This window comes from Rhipicephalus microplus, chromosome 10, assembly GCF_043290135.1.
Source record: "Rhipicephalus microplus isolate Deutch F79 chromosome 10, USDA_Rmic, whole genome shotgun sequence".
NCBI classification, from domain to species: Eukaryota; Metazoa; Arthropoda; class Arachnida; order Ixodida; family Ixodidae; genus Rhipicephalus; species Rhipicephalus microplus.
In genome coordinates, this window is record NC_134709.1 from 58,220,291 (window position 1) to 58,237,080 (window position 16,790).

Sequence of the window (16,790 nt, forward strand, 5' to 3'; positions counted from 1 at the left end):
TGTTGCACAGCATTTCATGGGCAGCAGATAGTCCAGGGTTAATCTGGAGATTGCTGGCATATTTCGTGGAAGCAAAGATAGATGCAGTCACTCTGCATTCGCTGTTGGTCAGCAAAGTGGCGACAAGCAGCAACCCTGAAGAAAGTCCATGCATTCGTGCTACCCACTGCATTCACTCATTTACAAAGACTTTTTTTTTCAGCTGACTGCTGGTCAAGTCACATTGAGAATGAAGTCACAGTACGACAAAAATTCTGGCATTTGCACAGCCTTTGTGCAAGATAAGTACGGGATGTATGCGTACGTGTAAATAAAATGATAGTTGCATTATGTCACATAATTTGCTAATTAGCTTCTTAACACTGTTGATAAGGCGATCCCTCCACACATGCACACACACGTAAATACACACCTGCACAGAGAGAGAGAGAGAGAGAGAGAGAGCTAGAGAGAACAAGAGAGAAAATTGAATGAGCTAACTAGATGCCCGACCCCTTCCGAGAATATAAAAGCTTTCCGCTTATGCCTTAGAGGCTCAATTCCTTGTTAAATTTGCGTCTGGCAATCAAATATGCCTAATGACTGCTGGAGAACGCACACAAATGAAGCTAGAAAAAAAAGCCACAAGTTGGTTCAGGGACACGGTGCACACAAGTTTTACTGTTATACACTAGTTTGCCAATAGACAGGTTATCTAGTTTTAACACCAAGTTAATGCAAGAAAATCGCGAGCTCCGACGCGACACGCAACCAACACGATCGCCTCCGTTGGTGCGCCCATAATTTGCACTGCTGGAAGGCATGGGGTGCTTGCAACTATCGGTCGAATCTATCTATTTTCGCGGAATAGGAAGGGGGCACTGCAACGAGTCTATGCTATAATATTTATAATTCTTGGGGTTTAATGTCCTAAGACATTCGCTGCCCCTTATAGGGCACGTATTTGTATGATGGTCGAGTGCATATACAGAGAATTCCCAGTTTAATAGATTGAACCTCCGAAGCAAACTGCTTTATCGTTATTCACTTCGTACGATATGACGTGATTTTCTTCTTCATTTCGAGTGCTTCGAAATTGCGAATAATTTACATTGATCCCAAAGCTAATTTGAATACTGCTATACCCGTACCATCATTTTAAGTGCTCGTATATTCACACATCTAAACATTACCTGTAGTGTCAAGATTCTAGCAGTTATCTTGGTTGTGCACACCAGTCACTGCATGCTGGAAATTTCGGCTTCTTTTCAGTCTAACAGCACGGTGCATCAGTCTATGACCATGCAGGTTTTCCTTCCAGCTTGCAAAGCTTCACACCTAGCACACAGAAGGGGTAATCTGGCAGGTCTTGAACAACTTCCAGGCAGTGCTTCATATCTTGGCCAGTGCCCACGGCAGTCTGATACGGACCTTCGCTCAAAGATCTGCAATGACTCACATAAACATATCTACATTGCGTAACAAGTCTAAAGAACCAACATAATAAAATTCAATAATTTAGGGCTAAGTAATGCAGTAACCTAACCTTATGCAGTATTCAGTTCATGCCATGGTGGCTTAATTGTGACGCAAGCACTCGCGTTCTTCAACACTGCCTTTAGTAGCTGGATTTAGGGTGACATGACATGGTTGTATCGTGCAAGATATGAATGCGCTGTGCGTACGAGTACCGTCTCCCACCAAGTGCTGACGCCAGCCTCTATAAAACCTAACGGCAGCTATCAATAAACATTCTTTCTGTTCCTGCTTTAGCTGACTGATACATGGTGTCAGAAGTGGGCCAATTGTTGGCCTACCGTGAAATGGCTTGAAGAAACGAAGAGGCGTTACGACAGTATGCTAGAAAAATGGAACTCCTCAAGCCACCCGATCAGCTGCTTCCGTCCGGGAACATCGCAAAGAAGTGGGCGTTGTTTAAGCAGAAGCTCGAGCTCTTCCTGAAAGCAACAGCATCAACCAAAGAACCATGGACGGAGGCTGCTAAGACGGTGCTGCTGCTGAGTGTTGCTGGAGACAATGCGCTGGAGGTATTTAACAACTTCACTTTTACGGCGGAAGAAGACAAGGATGACTACGCAACAGTTGTGAGCAAGTTTGAAGCATACTGTCAGCAGCAACAGAATGAAGTCTACAAGAGGTATGCGTTTCGTTCAAGAAGTCCAGCCGAAGGGAAACCTTTTGAACGATTCCTGTGCGACATGAGGAAGCTAACTCAGACTTAAACTTATCAACATTGAGTGACTCTATAATTCGTGACCAAATTGTATTTGGCACGAATAATCTGAAGTTACGCTAAAAGATGCTCAAAGTTGATGAAAGACCTCACGCTGCTCAAGGCAGAACAGATATGCAAAGCGGCCGAAGTGTCAGCTCACAAAAATGAGACCTGGGCCCAAGCAGATAAGCACGTAGCGTCCGTGAAACAGCGTCAACGGTTCACATGCGGTAGATGCAATCGAACGCACGATCGTAACAAATGCCCGGCGTTCGGGAAGACATGTTTCACGTGCAAGAGGGCCAACCACTTCGCGGCATGCTGCCGGAAAGAGCCTGCCGTCGGTGCCGTAGTACACGACGAGAACAACTTCGACATCCTCAATGTCAGAGTGTGCGCCATTGAAGGGACAGTTGACTGGACGGTCGTAGCCAAAGTAGCCAACCGGCAGGTTATTCTGAAAGTAGACACTAAATCCTAGGCCAACTTGCTGCCGTATTCTGTCTTTTGCAAATTCCAAGCGCATGGTGACCTAAAGCCCAGCAGCTCCGTCCTTCAGTCATACAGTGGCGACGTCGTCAAACACTTCGGTGTGGCCACCCTGCCAGTGGTCATGAATGACAAGTCTGGCACCTTTACCTTTTTCATAGTGAAGAAGAGCAAACAAGCGATACTTGGACTACGCGCAACGGAGGTGCTGGGATTGTTGGTGCGTTCAATCGACACAGTGGATGCCCAAAGCTCTGACAAAGTGCTCCAAGAATTCCCGCAGCTTTTCCAAGGTACCGGCTGTGTAGCCTGCCCATACAGGATGGTCTTGCGCGAAGATTCCATACCAGTGATAAAGCCAGCGCGACGCGTCCCCTTGACACTCAAAGAACCACTGCGGGCGGAGCTGCAACGCATGTAAGAAGCCCACATCATTGAAAGGATCAGTGAACCAACAGATTGGGTGAGTCCTCTTGTCATTGCTAGAAAAAAGGATGGCAAACTGAGGGTTTGCATGGACCCTAGGAGCATTAACCAGTTCCTGAAGCGCGAGCACTATCAGATGCCGAAGCGAGATGACATCGAGGCAGAACTGGCGGGTGCTAACTATTTCTCTCGCGTCGATGCAAACTCGGGTTTCCATCAGATTCCATTGGATTCGGCCACATCAAGCATGCATCTGTACGTTCAATACTCCCTTTGGGCATTACCATTTCTTGAGACTGCCGTTTGGCATTGCGTCAGCGCCTGAAGTGTTTCAAAAAACGTTGAGTTCAATTTTCGATCGAGCACCAGGCGTGCGCGTGTATGTCGATGACGTCCTGGTATGGGGTGCTACCCGGGCAGAACACGACGAGCGCCTTCGTGGGGCGGTAGAACTAGCAAATAATGTGGGTCTGACGTTTAATGCAGCCAAATGCAAGTTTGTATGCAGATAGGTTGAGTTCTTGGGTGACATCATCAGTCAAAATGGGATAAAGCCGAATCCCGCGTTCAGTGCGTCAATAGCGGAAATGCCACGCCCGACTGATAAGCGGGCGGCTCAGCGAATGCTTGGTGTGGCAAATTACTTTGGCAAGTATATCCCACGTCTGACTGACAAGACAAAGTTGTTGCACGGTCTTATTAAAAAGGACACAATCTTCGAGTGGACGGAAAAGCACACCACCGAGTGGGCAGCTACCTGCACAGTTCTAAGCAGCACACCTGTACTATATATATATATATATATATATATATATATAGCTATTCTTGGTCCAGCCAGGGAAACCAAGATCAGCACGGACGCATCAAAAGATGGGCTAGGAGCTGCGCTGTTGCAGCGTCATGGAAATAGCTGCCGTCCTGTGGCCTACGCGTCGCGTGTCATGACTGACATGGAGCAAAGATACTCACAAATAGAAAAATAAACAATGAGAATAACATTTGAATCTGAAAAATGTCACTATTTTGTCTACGACAGGAAAATTTTTGTCGAGACAGATCACCGCCCACTTTTAGCAATTGCGTCAAAAGGAATCGGCAATATGCCACAAAGGCTTCAACGTTTCTTTCTGCGCCTGTTGAAATATGATTATTCCCTTCACTTTGTTTCAGGAAAAGAGTTACTGCTGGCCGACATGTTATCAAGGGCTCCCAAAAAACCACCGCGCATCGGGCCTTCCCAGGACGACGTAGAGGTGCGTGCAGTAGGTGTGGTCACGGACATGGTGAGCAGCAAAACACTGAGTCGGCTTGTTGAAGCCACTGAGAAAGATCCTGATCTTCAGTCAGTCATATGATTAATAAGAGAACACTGTAGCTTGTTCGGCAGCATGAAGCCATTCGCGGCGGAATCACCGCTGGTAGAAGGCATTTTGCTAAAAGGGACTAAAGTAGTCATACCGAAATCAATGAGGGCGGAAATGCTTCAACGAATACATGAGGGCCACTTGGGTTTCAATAGGACTAAAATAAGAGCTCTTCAGCTAGTCTTCTGGCCCGGACTCAACGCCGACATCGAAAGGATGCTCAAAGGTTCTGCTGTCTGCAGGAAATATACTTATCAACTACAACGGGAGTCATTTCTTATGCGAGAAACGCCGCATTATGCTTGGTACAGGGTCGGCATCGATATTTTTCAGTATGCCGGGAGTTCTTACTTGTGCGTGTATGATGCCTTCTCCAACTTTCCCGAAGTTGAAAAGCTAAACGACACCACATCTCGTACTGTTGTTGAGAAATTCAGTGGAGTCTTTGCCCGTTATGGTATTCCATTGTAAGTCTGCAGCGACAACGGTCCCCAGTTTGCCTCTCACGAATTTGCTGTTTTTGCATCCAGGTACGAGGTCCAACACATTACATCGAGCCCTGGATTTCCACAGTCAAATGGACTTGCTGAGAAGGGTGTTCAAGTAGTGAACAAAATTCTGGAAAAAAAACTAAAGAGACACCGCAGGACTTCTGGCTGGGACTGCTATCCTACCGTGTGACGCCACTGGAAGATGGTCGGTCGCCTGGTGAGCTCCTGCAAGGCAGAAGACTGCGTACACGACTTCCGGACTTCCACCGGCAGAAGAAAACAACCGTCTACAAACGCAAGCCACGAAATACTGGTGCCGAATCTCTACCGGGCCTCCAGAAAAGACAAGTGGTGAGGGTGCATGACAAACACTAAACTCGCAAAGCGCAAATAGTGGGACCAGCAGCGCCGCGGTCATAGAGGGTGCTTACAGAAGATAACAAGCTGCTTCGCCGAAACCGCAAGCATCTAAGTGCGACGCTGGAGCCTTTACAGAGCATCGCACTTGAAAGCGATGAGTCTGACAGCGAGTGCGAGCCCGTCAACGAGCATGAGCCCAGTCCTAGACAGCAGGTGCCTGCACCCTCTACATCTCCCGCCGATGGACGGTATACACCAAGGTTGAGGCGCTCGAGCAGAAACAGGAGGCCACTAAACAAGCTTCACTACGATCGCAACCTCAATCAAGTGAGTGAGTGACATGTTTCAAAGAGCTTATAAACAGGGGAAGATGTATCGTGCAAGATACGCATGCGCTGTGCGTTCGAGTGCCATCTCCCACCAACTGTTGACGTCAGCGCCAGCCTCTATAAAACCTAACAGCAGCTATCAATCAACGTTCTTTCTGTTCCTGCTTTAGCTGACTGATACAATGGTTATCCAGAGCAGTTGCGCATACATCACTTGCTCGTTTTGTTTCTGTTAGAATGAAGAAAAAGCTTAGCTAAACTATTGATAATGAGATGTTACATTTGTCACACCATGTCAATTAGTTGCCGCAGCGCTGAAAACGTAGCCCTGGTTACTCCCTTTTTAAAAAAGCGAAGGAAGCATACAAGTGGGGCATAGCACTTCCATTATGGAGCGAGGTTGCTTCAGCCTCTCGGCAACTGTTTTCGTAATCATATTGTATTTCTGTGCAAATTTCAGGACCTCTCGGCATCCACTGTAGCGATTGTCAGTTCAGCAGCATGAGAGCACTACGCAAGTCTGGTGAAAAATTATTAGAAAAATTGTAGAAACCCAAAACATTGTGTAGCTTCGAGACACCTACGACAGTATCCCTTCCATAGCCCTTTTAGATGAAGAGCTAGCCTTCCTACTGGGGCTAGATAATGATGATTCTCTCTTAATAAACTGCTCTGAATGTGCATTTATCAAAGCATTACTCTTTTTGTTCTGCCTCATTTTTTCGTTGATGCATGCTGTATATTTACTGTAGTATGTATGAGCAATTAAACATAGGTTAGTCAAGGACTGTGTCTTGCGTTTCCTCAGTCCATTTTCGTCAGATGTGCACTTATTTTCACCACTGTACAAAAGGGGAAATATTTTCCTAGAAGCTTATTTTCTTGTTAAATTCTTTCGTGTCAGATAATCAGCCCAAGAAATTCACAGGGGATTGTTCTTAACTGTAGTGCGCCAGTTACGATAAAGTGACATAACTGCACAAAAGACTTCACCTCTGTCCGTGACATTCAGCCCTTACCCAACTTTTGAATATCTCTTGCAGTGCTCTACCAATTCTGCAAAAAAGTTGGGCTTTGTCAATTCATGAACTAAGCAGAAATTTGGCATTGTCTATAGCGCCTGCACGACAGCTAAGCCGGAAATCTTCGTGTCTGTATTGCTTTTCAGCTTTGTATCATCCGGCGTATGCTGTGCCCAAACTCTCATTACCTTCCAAGTCCCCTGCGTGTGCCTTCTGCGTGGAGACGATCCTCCAGATACACCAGTTCGGCAGTCGTGGCTTCCCTTCATTCACAATTATTGACCTTTCGGTTCCTGGCTCTTGCTTGCCTTCTGGGGAACGCATTGTGCATGAAAACCCTTCGCTTTGGCCTGCCCTTCTGTTTTGACTTCATGCGAGGACTCTTCAGCGTTGCAGCTCACGACTCTGCTGTGACCACTAGCGGATGATTTCTTTGCCGCCGCGAGACATCTCTGAATTAACCCTGGACTATCTGCTGCTCATTAAATGCTGTGCAACACCTTCGCATCGGGAGTTTATAATTTGTTATCCTACAGAACTGTTTAAAGGAGTTCCAAGGCTGATGTAATTTATTGCACCTCAAAATGGTGCACTGTCCAGCCGCCATACAGTGAATCTAGTGTTTTTAATGCCTATGTCAAATGTGTTTTGAGACCCATGTCTTCACAACAGTATAGTCTGGTGCAACATTTCACAACTATGCTCATATTTTACCTTCATATACAACTGCAGTGCTAATCACCAACCCATCTGCATTTTTTTCTTAGCGATGACAACTCGAGGCATCCATATATATTGTGCAGTGTAGTGTCGTATTAATACTCTTTTGCGTTTAACTGAATGAGAAGCTGGGAAACTTAAAAATTCATTCTCTGCCAATATCTGTGGCCGCTAGGCTGCCAAGTGTACATGCGTTTGCACGTGTGTTACGTATCTCGGGAGACTCTCGTTCATTTCATCCGTACACAACTCTGTGCTCATTGAGTTTGGTTTTGAGGTTATAATAACCCACTTGGTAGCTTCTCATTTGGTGATGCTTCAACTCAACTGCTTAATTGGACAACCAATATGGGGGAGTTCCTTCAAATCGGTTTTCTTCAGGCGTCCCAGTCGGCGGGCATCTAGAGTATTAGTATATATCCTCTATCACTAACACTCTAGCAGCTCCAACTCCCTGTTCATGCTTCTTGACTTCGATCTTCAGTACCACTCGCGTTCTTCAGACTGTCTCTGCTGGTTCACGCTTTCCAACTTGACTACTTTGCATGCCTTGGTCTTGTTCAGCCATGTCAGGGAGCTTCTAAGAACACCAGTATGCCACAAAGCGCACAATGTCACTGGAGGGTTTGTTTTGGGGCGGGCCATAATCATGCCGAACAAAAACTTGCAGTCTCACAGGAGTCTGTTTCGTCACGAATTACACGTCATGCCTACCTTATGTAATATGTTACTGTAATGTTCCAGCATATATGCTTTTATAAGAAACCTTCCCAGGGGACACAGTGCAGCAGCGAAATTGTGTACTACTGTACTTTTTCAGTGAACACTGTTTCTCGGTAAAGTTCTGGAATGTTGATATTGTTAATCAAGAAATGGTACGTACGTGCTGTGTAGTTCACTTAGAACGTTCTTAGTTGCGTTTTCACGGCCGGGTTGGTCTACGTGGCTTGTCAGATTGATGGCATGTATCAGTATGCAATATTTTGTCCATTCTAATTTGTGGTACTACCGCTTGTCTTCTCCCAGTAAAGTTTGAATTTGTGTACAGACCGTGCATGCAGTTTCCCAAAGTGTATTCTTTGGTGAAAAACCTGTACTGTTGTGTTTGTTTGCATTCTGTCTGTTCCACACAAGTTTTGCTCTCTCTGCAATTTCTTGAAATAAAACTTACTCCGTGTCTTGTTATTATTATTTAATGATCGCTGGTTCTCGACTAGGATAGCACTCCTTTGCACACTTTGGCTTGCCATACCAGTCAAGGTGTTGAAAGGCATTGCTTCAAATAGGTAAGTATAAGTCATGATACTAGACATCGGCACTGTAGTTTGCTCAAATAAAATGACACACACGTAGTGCAAAAATTTAAACCATGCTGAGGGTGGATTGATTTATTGATATGTGGGGTTTAACGTCCCAGAACCACCATACGATTATGAGAGACGCCGTAGTGGAGGGCTCCAGAAATTTCGACCACTTGGGGTTCTTTAACGTGCACCCAAATCTGCTCACACGGGCCTACAACATTTCCGCCTCCATCGGAAATGCAGCCGCCACAGCCGGGATCCGAACCCGCGACCTGCGGGTCAGCAGCCGAGTACCTTAGCCACTAGACCACCGCGGTGGGGCATGCAGAGGGTGGAGGCTTCAAGGAATGAATATTCTTTAACAATAGGTGTTCAATTTTTCTATCCATTCTTCAAAGTTCTAATTGCACATTTTTAGATACTGAGGTTAGCCCGGCCGTGGTGGCCCATGGTACCGCGGGGACACGAACGCATGCGAAACGCCGGCACATTAGCCTCGCATCTCGTTGCAATTGATGGGGAGAAAAATGAAAAAAAAAACGCTCACATTCCCTTATTGCGTCTCATCACTTATCTGGATATGTATTAATCTCTTCAAGCAACAAATACCAAACACTGTTCATGTGCTAAATAATTTTCGCCATGTCACGTACCACTGTTGGCAACGTCAGAGCACAGTCGTCTACTTAGAGGACCAACGTCACTGCATTGCCGAGTACATATATAGGGCCATTCATACGCGCACGTCATGCCTTCATTCCCAGAGCGCGCGCCCGCAAAAGGATGGGGAGCAGCGATCACTTTGAAATTTGACCCATTTCCGCGGCGCGTTGCATTGCAAATTTTGGCAGACCCGCAGTCAACGGTGCTAACGCCGGAATATCTGCTAAACTATAGCATACATTCTTATTTAATACACTTCAAAATGGTAACCCTATTACGCTACAGGGAAATGGTGGACTCGCAGTTATCTCGTTCTAATGACGTAGGAAGTGTTATTCTTTTCGTTTATTTATTTTTATAAGTATGATCATTATTATTTTGTTTCCGGTGCAACGCAGTCGCATGGCTTTGATGCATTCGTGCTCTACATGTGTTCGTGTATAGCTTCAAGCCTAAGATGCTCGCTCTCAAACTGGAGGGGCTAGGTTCGACTCCCAACGCGGATAAGAGGCCCTTTTGTATTTTTTTTAATTGTCCGTCTGTCTATACGTGACATACAGATAGGTATGTACATCCATTCAATGGGACGTAGAGACGGACGGACAAGCACTTCTTTGTCGTTTATTGCATTGGGCGCTGGTGCTCTGCACATCTACACTGCAAAACAGCAGACCATAACACAACGTCTCCAGTGTAAATAAAATATAAGATAATTAGCAGAGCTTCTTTAATGAAGCCAAAACACTCTATCATACACCATTTACTCTGTTGTCTCACCAATAATGTATTACAATGGGAGAAACCCGAGGCAAGGGTTTCCCTGAGGCGTTGGGTGCACTGCAATGGAGCCCGTACAGTCGAAAAAGTTGGGGCCCTTGTCACCCATGATAAGCCCCAACTTTTGTCTGACGTCACACCTTGCAGCGAGAGGCGCACTGCGTGCTTATTCCAAGCAGAAGGTTTTCTTGTTGTGTTGGCTTCGCCGCGGTAGGTGCCCAAAACAGTCGAAAAAGTTGGGGCACTTATCACCCACGATAAGTCTCAACTTTTGTCTGACGTCACACCTTGCAGCGAGAGGCCCACTGCACGCTTATTGCGAGCTAAAGGTTCCCCTGTTGCGTTGGATTCGCAGCAGTAGGAGCCAAAAACACTTGAAAAAGTTGGGGTCCTTGTCACCCATTATAAGCCCCAACTTTTGTCTGACGTCAAACTTTGCAGCGAGAGGCGCACTGCGTGCTTATTCCAAGCAGAAGGTTTTCTGGTTGTGTTGGCTTGGCCGCAGTAGGTGCCAAAAACAGTCTAAAAAGTTGGGACACTTATCACCCACGATAAGTCTCAACTTTTGTCTGACATCACACCTTGCAGCGAGAGGCCCACTGCACGCTTATTCCAAGCTAAAGGTTCCCCTTTTGCGTTGGATTCGCAGCAGTAGGAGCCAAAAACAGTCAAAAATGTTGGGGCCCTTATCACCTATGATAAGCCTGAACTTTTGTCTGAAATCGCAACTCGCAGTGAGAGGCGCACTGCACGCTTATTCCGAACTAAAGGTTCCCCTATTGCGTTGGCTTCCCCACAGTAGGGGCCCCAAACAGTCAAAAAAGTTGGGGCACTTATCATCCATGATAAGCCGAAACTTTTGTCTGACTTCACACCTTGGAGCGAGAGGCGCGCTTATTTCGAGCTAAAGATTCGCTTGTTGCGTTGGCTTCCCCGAAGTAGTGGCTCAAAACACTCGAAAAAGTTGGGGCCCTTATCACCGATGATAAGCTTCAAATTTAGTCTGACGTCACGCCTTGCAGCGAGAGGACACCGCGTGCTTATTCCAAGCAGAAGGTTTCCCTGTTGCGTTGGCTTCGCCGCAGTAGGTACCCAAAACACTCGAAAAAGTTTGGGCTCTTATCACGCATCATAAGCTTCAACTTTTTGTCTCATGTCACACCTTGCAGCGACAGGCACACTCCGCGCTTATTTCGATTATTTCCATTCGGAAAAACACAGAACCCACCTTTTTGTCAGAAGGAATGACACAAAGTCGCGATTCTTTGAGGTATGTGACCACCTTCCTTATGGGCAACACTTGACGCTTGGGCCTGAACTTTGTGTCATTCCTTCTGACAAAGAAGGTGGGTTCTGTGTTTTCCCGAATGGTTCATTTTTTCAAAAAGCGCAAGTGCCGATTGCGTCGGTATTTGATATTAAGCCAAATGTGTCACTCAAATCTGTTCGAACAGCTGCAAAAAACTTGTGCAACAGCCTTCTATTAAATGATTTTGCTAAACAGATCATGAAAGCAGATAAACTGGGCTTAGACTTGTTTTTTTGTTGCAAGACGCACAAAGATGGAATGCCGTTCCGGGTAATTATTTCGGAACAAGATTCTTCGCAAAAAAATGTGGCGTTTTTTCTACAGGAAAAGCTGAATATCCTCCAAATGAATGACCCATTTCATACTAAGAATTCTGAGCAGATTGTGAATTTTTCGGTATCGAATGCCGAAACTGTCGTTAAGGCGTTGTCCATAGATGTGAAAGATTTGTACTATTCTTTACCTGGTGAAATGCTTCTAGAATTTGTTGAGCAGTGTATACTTGAGCATGGTGCAATGACCTTTCAGAACACTTGTGGTATGTCATTGAGAGGTTTTCTGGATTTCTGGCTTTGTACTTAACGTTGATTGATATGTGGGGTTTAACGTCCCAAAACCACCATATGATTATGAGAGACGCCGTTGTGGAGGGCTCCGGAAATTTCGACCACCTGGTGTTCTTTAACGTGCACCCAAATTGTACTTAACGTCCACATTCCTTAATAGGAATGGGAACACCTATATCCAAAAACAGGGTATTTGTATTGGTTCGGCTATTGAACCCGTCCTTGGTGATATTTTTATGGCCACCTTAGATCGAATAATTGATGAGAGGTTGTCGGGAACTAAGGTTTTAAAGATCTTCAGGTTTGTGGATGATTATTTGTTTTTTGAAGTGTGATGCCAAAGAGTTTCAAAGTATTGCTGTTTTGACACTTGGAGTATTTGAGACAGTTTGTCAGCCTCTGAAACTTACACATGAAGTGCCCTATGGTGATACGCTCAGGTTCCTAGATCTGTCGTTGCAACTTCAAGATGACCCCATTTGTTGGCTTTATGAGCCCAGGAGCAAAAAGCCATTGTTGCCTTTCTCTTCTGCCCATACCAAAGTAGTCAAGAGGTCTGTTGCACGAATGTGTCTTTTTAATTCGTTGAAGAAGTCATGTTTTCACCTCATGAAGAAGAGCTTTGAGCAAAAGGTTTTGTGGCTGAAGGCAGCAGGCTATATCCGCAACGAATGGTTATAAGCGTCGCTGAATCGCTACATAGGGACCTAAAGAAACAAAATTGGCAGCGTATTAACACTTCCCTGCAGCAGCGTAAAACGGCTGTTGTCCCCTATATCCATAGTGTGACACACAATCTTAAAAAGAATGGTAATAAGGTGGGCGTCCGAGTGGTTGTGTCTGCTCCTGAAAAACTGTCCAGAATTTGTCGCCAAACTTGTCCTGTTTCAAAAGAAAAGAAAGGTTGCCAAATTAAGCATCGCAATAAATATCTTGTTGTGTGCACAGTCGGTTGTTTACAGAGTGCCCTTGTCATGTGGTCTTGTTTATGTGGGAACGACCTAAAGATGCAATAATGAAAGGCTAAAAGAGCACCATAGTAAAGTGCAGAAGGGTACCGATGGTCACTTGGCGATCCACTGTAAGGAGTTCGGTTGTGTGCCTTATTTCGATAACACGTGCGTGCTGTATCGAGACAGAGATTTGTCAACACGTTTGATAGTAGAAGCGGCTGAAATGACACGCGATTATCTTGATTGTGTTAGTGCACCCTCTATCTCGCTCGCGCGGAAAGAACTATGTTTTCTGGATGGGGTGATAGACAATAATGGATAGTAATGTACGGGACTGGCACGTGTGCTTTTTGTTGTCTACCATTTTTATCTTTTTTTATTCATTTTTTATTCTTTTTCTCTTTTCATCCCCTTTATAAACTCTGACGTTTGCAATAAACGTTTAGTTGAAGTTAAGCACTTGTGTTGTGTGTTCTTTGTAATAGTGGCTGCGCTTCCTAGCAAGATGGACACTTTCTCACGGCTTGCGCTTCGTGTCTACTTCCCACTTTTAACCACCTCGAGTTTATGGTATATACTAGTTCAATGTATTCATGGCACTGCGGCCCAACGCTCGCTAAACCTTTCTAAAACCAAGGAGGTTACGCCCAGCGAGTATAACGTAGCAACCCTTTCTTGTCAGATAATGCACAATGTACATGCCAATAACTGCTAAGTGGGAATGAGATACAGGAAAATTCGGCTTTTAGTTAACGCGAACGCTGCGAATTTTTTATTGTTCAACAACACACAGGAGAAATCTCCCACCGGCATCATCTTGCAGGTCAAAACGTAAGTCTAGTTACCACTACGACGACGGACGAATGGGTGCCGCTTTAAAGAGCTTCGCCCCTAAAACATTGTTTTTACACGTCTCAGCACTAGGACTCGAACCTAGTCCCTCACGCTCCCAAGGCTAGCGTCTCAACCACTAAGCGAAGCACCACGACTTGCTCACCCGAATGCATATGAATGAATGCATCCTACCTACAAAGGAAAAAAAATATATCACAGCACTGGGACTCGGAACCTAGGCTCTCGCGCTTCTGGGGCCAACGCCTAAACCTATGAGATGACACCATCGCTTTTTTTTTACCTTGACTGCATATTGATCACGTGAATGCGTCCTTCCCACGAAAAAAGAAAATGCTGTCGTAACACTACCGGGATTTGACCCTAATCATTTACGCTCTGGCGGCTAGCGCCTGAGCCACTGGGCTAAGCACCAACGCTTTCTTGGCCCGATTGAAAGTGGACCGTGAAAATTACCGAAGAAAGAAAATTTCATCGCTACTCTAGGATTCAAACCTAGCCCCTCATGCTCTGATCGAGGCAAGCGCCTTAACCATTCAGCACAATATTTTTTTCTTCATTACCTCTTTTTTCATGTCAACAAACAGGAATATACAGACGAAATACCGAAGGGTAAGATACAAGAGCTCGCCTCAATCATGATGTAGGTTTCAAAGGGCTTCAGTGAAGTTATTTACCTCGTTCCCACTTCGATATTTTTTTCCAATGCTTTCCGCATTTTAGCACGTCTTTTATGTGTTTGAAATTTTCGACGTAGTGTTGCGATGAGCGCGTGTCAACGTCCTTCGGTCTGACTGTTAGTCAAGATGTTCCAAGAGGTGCATGCATACATACCTTACCATGCCACTAGAAAATCACCCTGGGTGGTCACAAGGCAGGAATAATATGCCGAATGATGATAACGTGAAGTATTTTTATTGCGATAGCAATTATATTGACAGTCTCGGCTGGTTTTTGACGTCGCCGCCACCGTCATTCACGTATATGTGGAAAAGGATGCGCTAGCCTTCTCTTTCTACGGAGCGAACATCGCCTTTCCGGCCGAAGTCGTAAGCACACGTGCTTATCTCGAGAGAGAACGGGGGGGGGGGAGGCTCATGGTTGCCGCGCTATCGCGACAACAGTCAGCGCGCGGCACTTGCCCCGCAGCAGGCGGGAGGTTCTACGGGCTGCGTTCTCAACACAATAAAAACAGTGCCAAAAGTGTACGTAGAACGTCCGTCTGTCTGCACATAGAGTGCCACCAGCGGCGACACACGACGTATAGCCCTCAGTATCAGCCTGCGCTGCCCACGGGAGGCGCTTCTCATAAACTACGCACGAGCCTGTCAATACGCACAAGCCTATGTTGCGGCCACTTAATTCCTGTTGCCGAGCCGCAGGAAACTTGATAGAAGCAAGCGCATTTTTATTATAATTCATATCGCTCCTAAAAACGCTAGCCTTGCTTCATAAAACATTCGGATGTGGTGCTATCGCATTCATTGCTTCACTCTTTTGGTGAAACTGGCTTTTTTTTAGGCGCCAAAGAATGGCCCGGAAAAACTTTGCATCAGTCGTGGCAGTCAAGAAAACAGCTGACGGTCTACAGCTTCATCTTCCCTGCGTAACGTGAAGTTCATTGTCCAAGGAATAAAATGTATTTGGTTTCAAGAGATGGTTTCACAAGGAGTGTTTCTAGAACGTTTTTGCCCAACTTCGTACGGGCATGGTTCAAACCCTCTTAAGTACGTTGCGTTCTAAACCCTACAATAGTGTATTTATGTACGTATTTATGTATGTATGTACGTATCGGGCTTGCTGCGTCGATCCCGTTCGTAGATAAATCAATGACAACTGAGGCTCCACGTCAAAACAACAATTTAATTATCTAAATGCGGCATACGGCATGGTTGGCCCTGAGACGAGACAGCGGCGTGGTGACCATGATCCTCGGGCAGCTGCAATCAGTCAGCTTGGCTGATAGAATCTATTCTTGGTGGCAGCCCCGGCAATCCTCCCCCGGGCAGCGTGCAGCCTGGTGCTTTGGAAGAGCGCAAGTGTAGCGCGCGCACCGCTACTGCGCAATACATGGCACTATCTCTCCATAGCCGGTGCGCGTGGTTCCCATACATCCGCGCACCCCCTCAAGAAGGCGGCCGGCTATTGAAACGATCCGTATGCGATGTCCAACAATTGCGTATGTTTCCGTAAAAATACATATGTTTCCTATATATTTTTCCATATATTTTCCATATATTTCCGTCTTACGGAAATATATGGAAAATATATAGGAAACATATGTATTTTTACGGAAACATACGGAATTATTGGACATCGCATACGGATCCCTGGCCGGGGACCGGAGGTCTGCAGGTCATGTCCGGCTGTAGGGATCCTGTGGCGAGGAATAACAAAAACTCAATAAATATTTCCTTCTCGCTACTAACGAAAGTGTTTGCCTCTTGCGCCAAACAACAAGGCGAACATAAAACAGCACCAAAACAAGCATCAAAAAAGAAAATGCACCTTCTTCCCAAGCCCTTCTGTGCTATTACCGTGGACGGAGCTTGTACCACTTGCTCGGTGGTGTTGATGACTGGGTGGCCAGGCTCCGATCAGGAATGTCTGGATCCGCAGCAGCTGAATCTTGTGGAAAAAACAGTTTGAGATCGAAGACATGAATAGAATAATTAACCAAAGGCCATACACTTGACTAGTCATGGAATCTTAACATGCACAAAAGCTTGGTTTCCGAGTTATTCTATAAGGCCCGTCCCACTTGTTTGCTAGGAAATCTGAAAAAAACTTTTCGAATCATCACTGAGCGAAGCATCACCAAGCTCAAAATCAATATTCCTCCGACGCTTATCATGTTGTCCGGCCTGTTCCATGGGTTATACATTGAGGTGCTGTCTGGCTTGTTGTACAGCGCCAATCAGCCGGTGCATCAGGTGATCTACAAACTTTG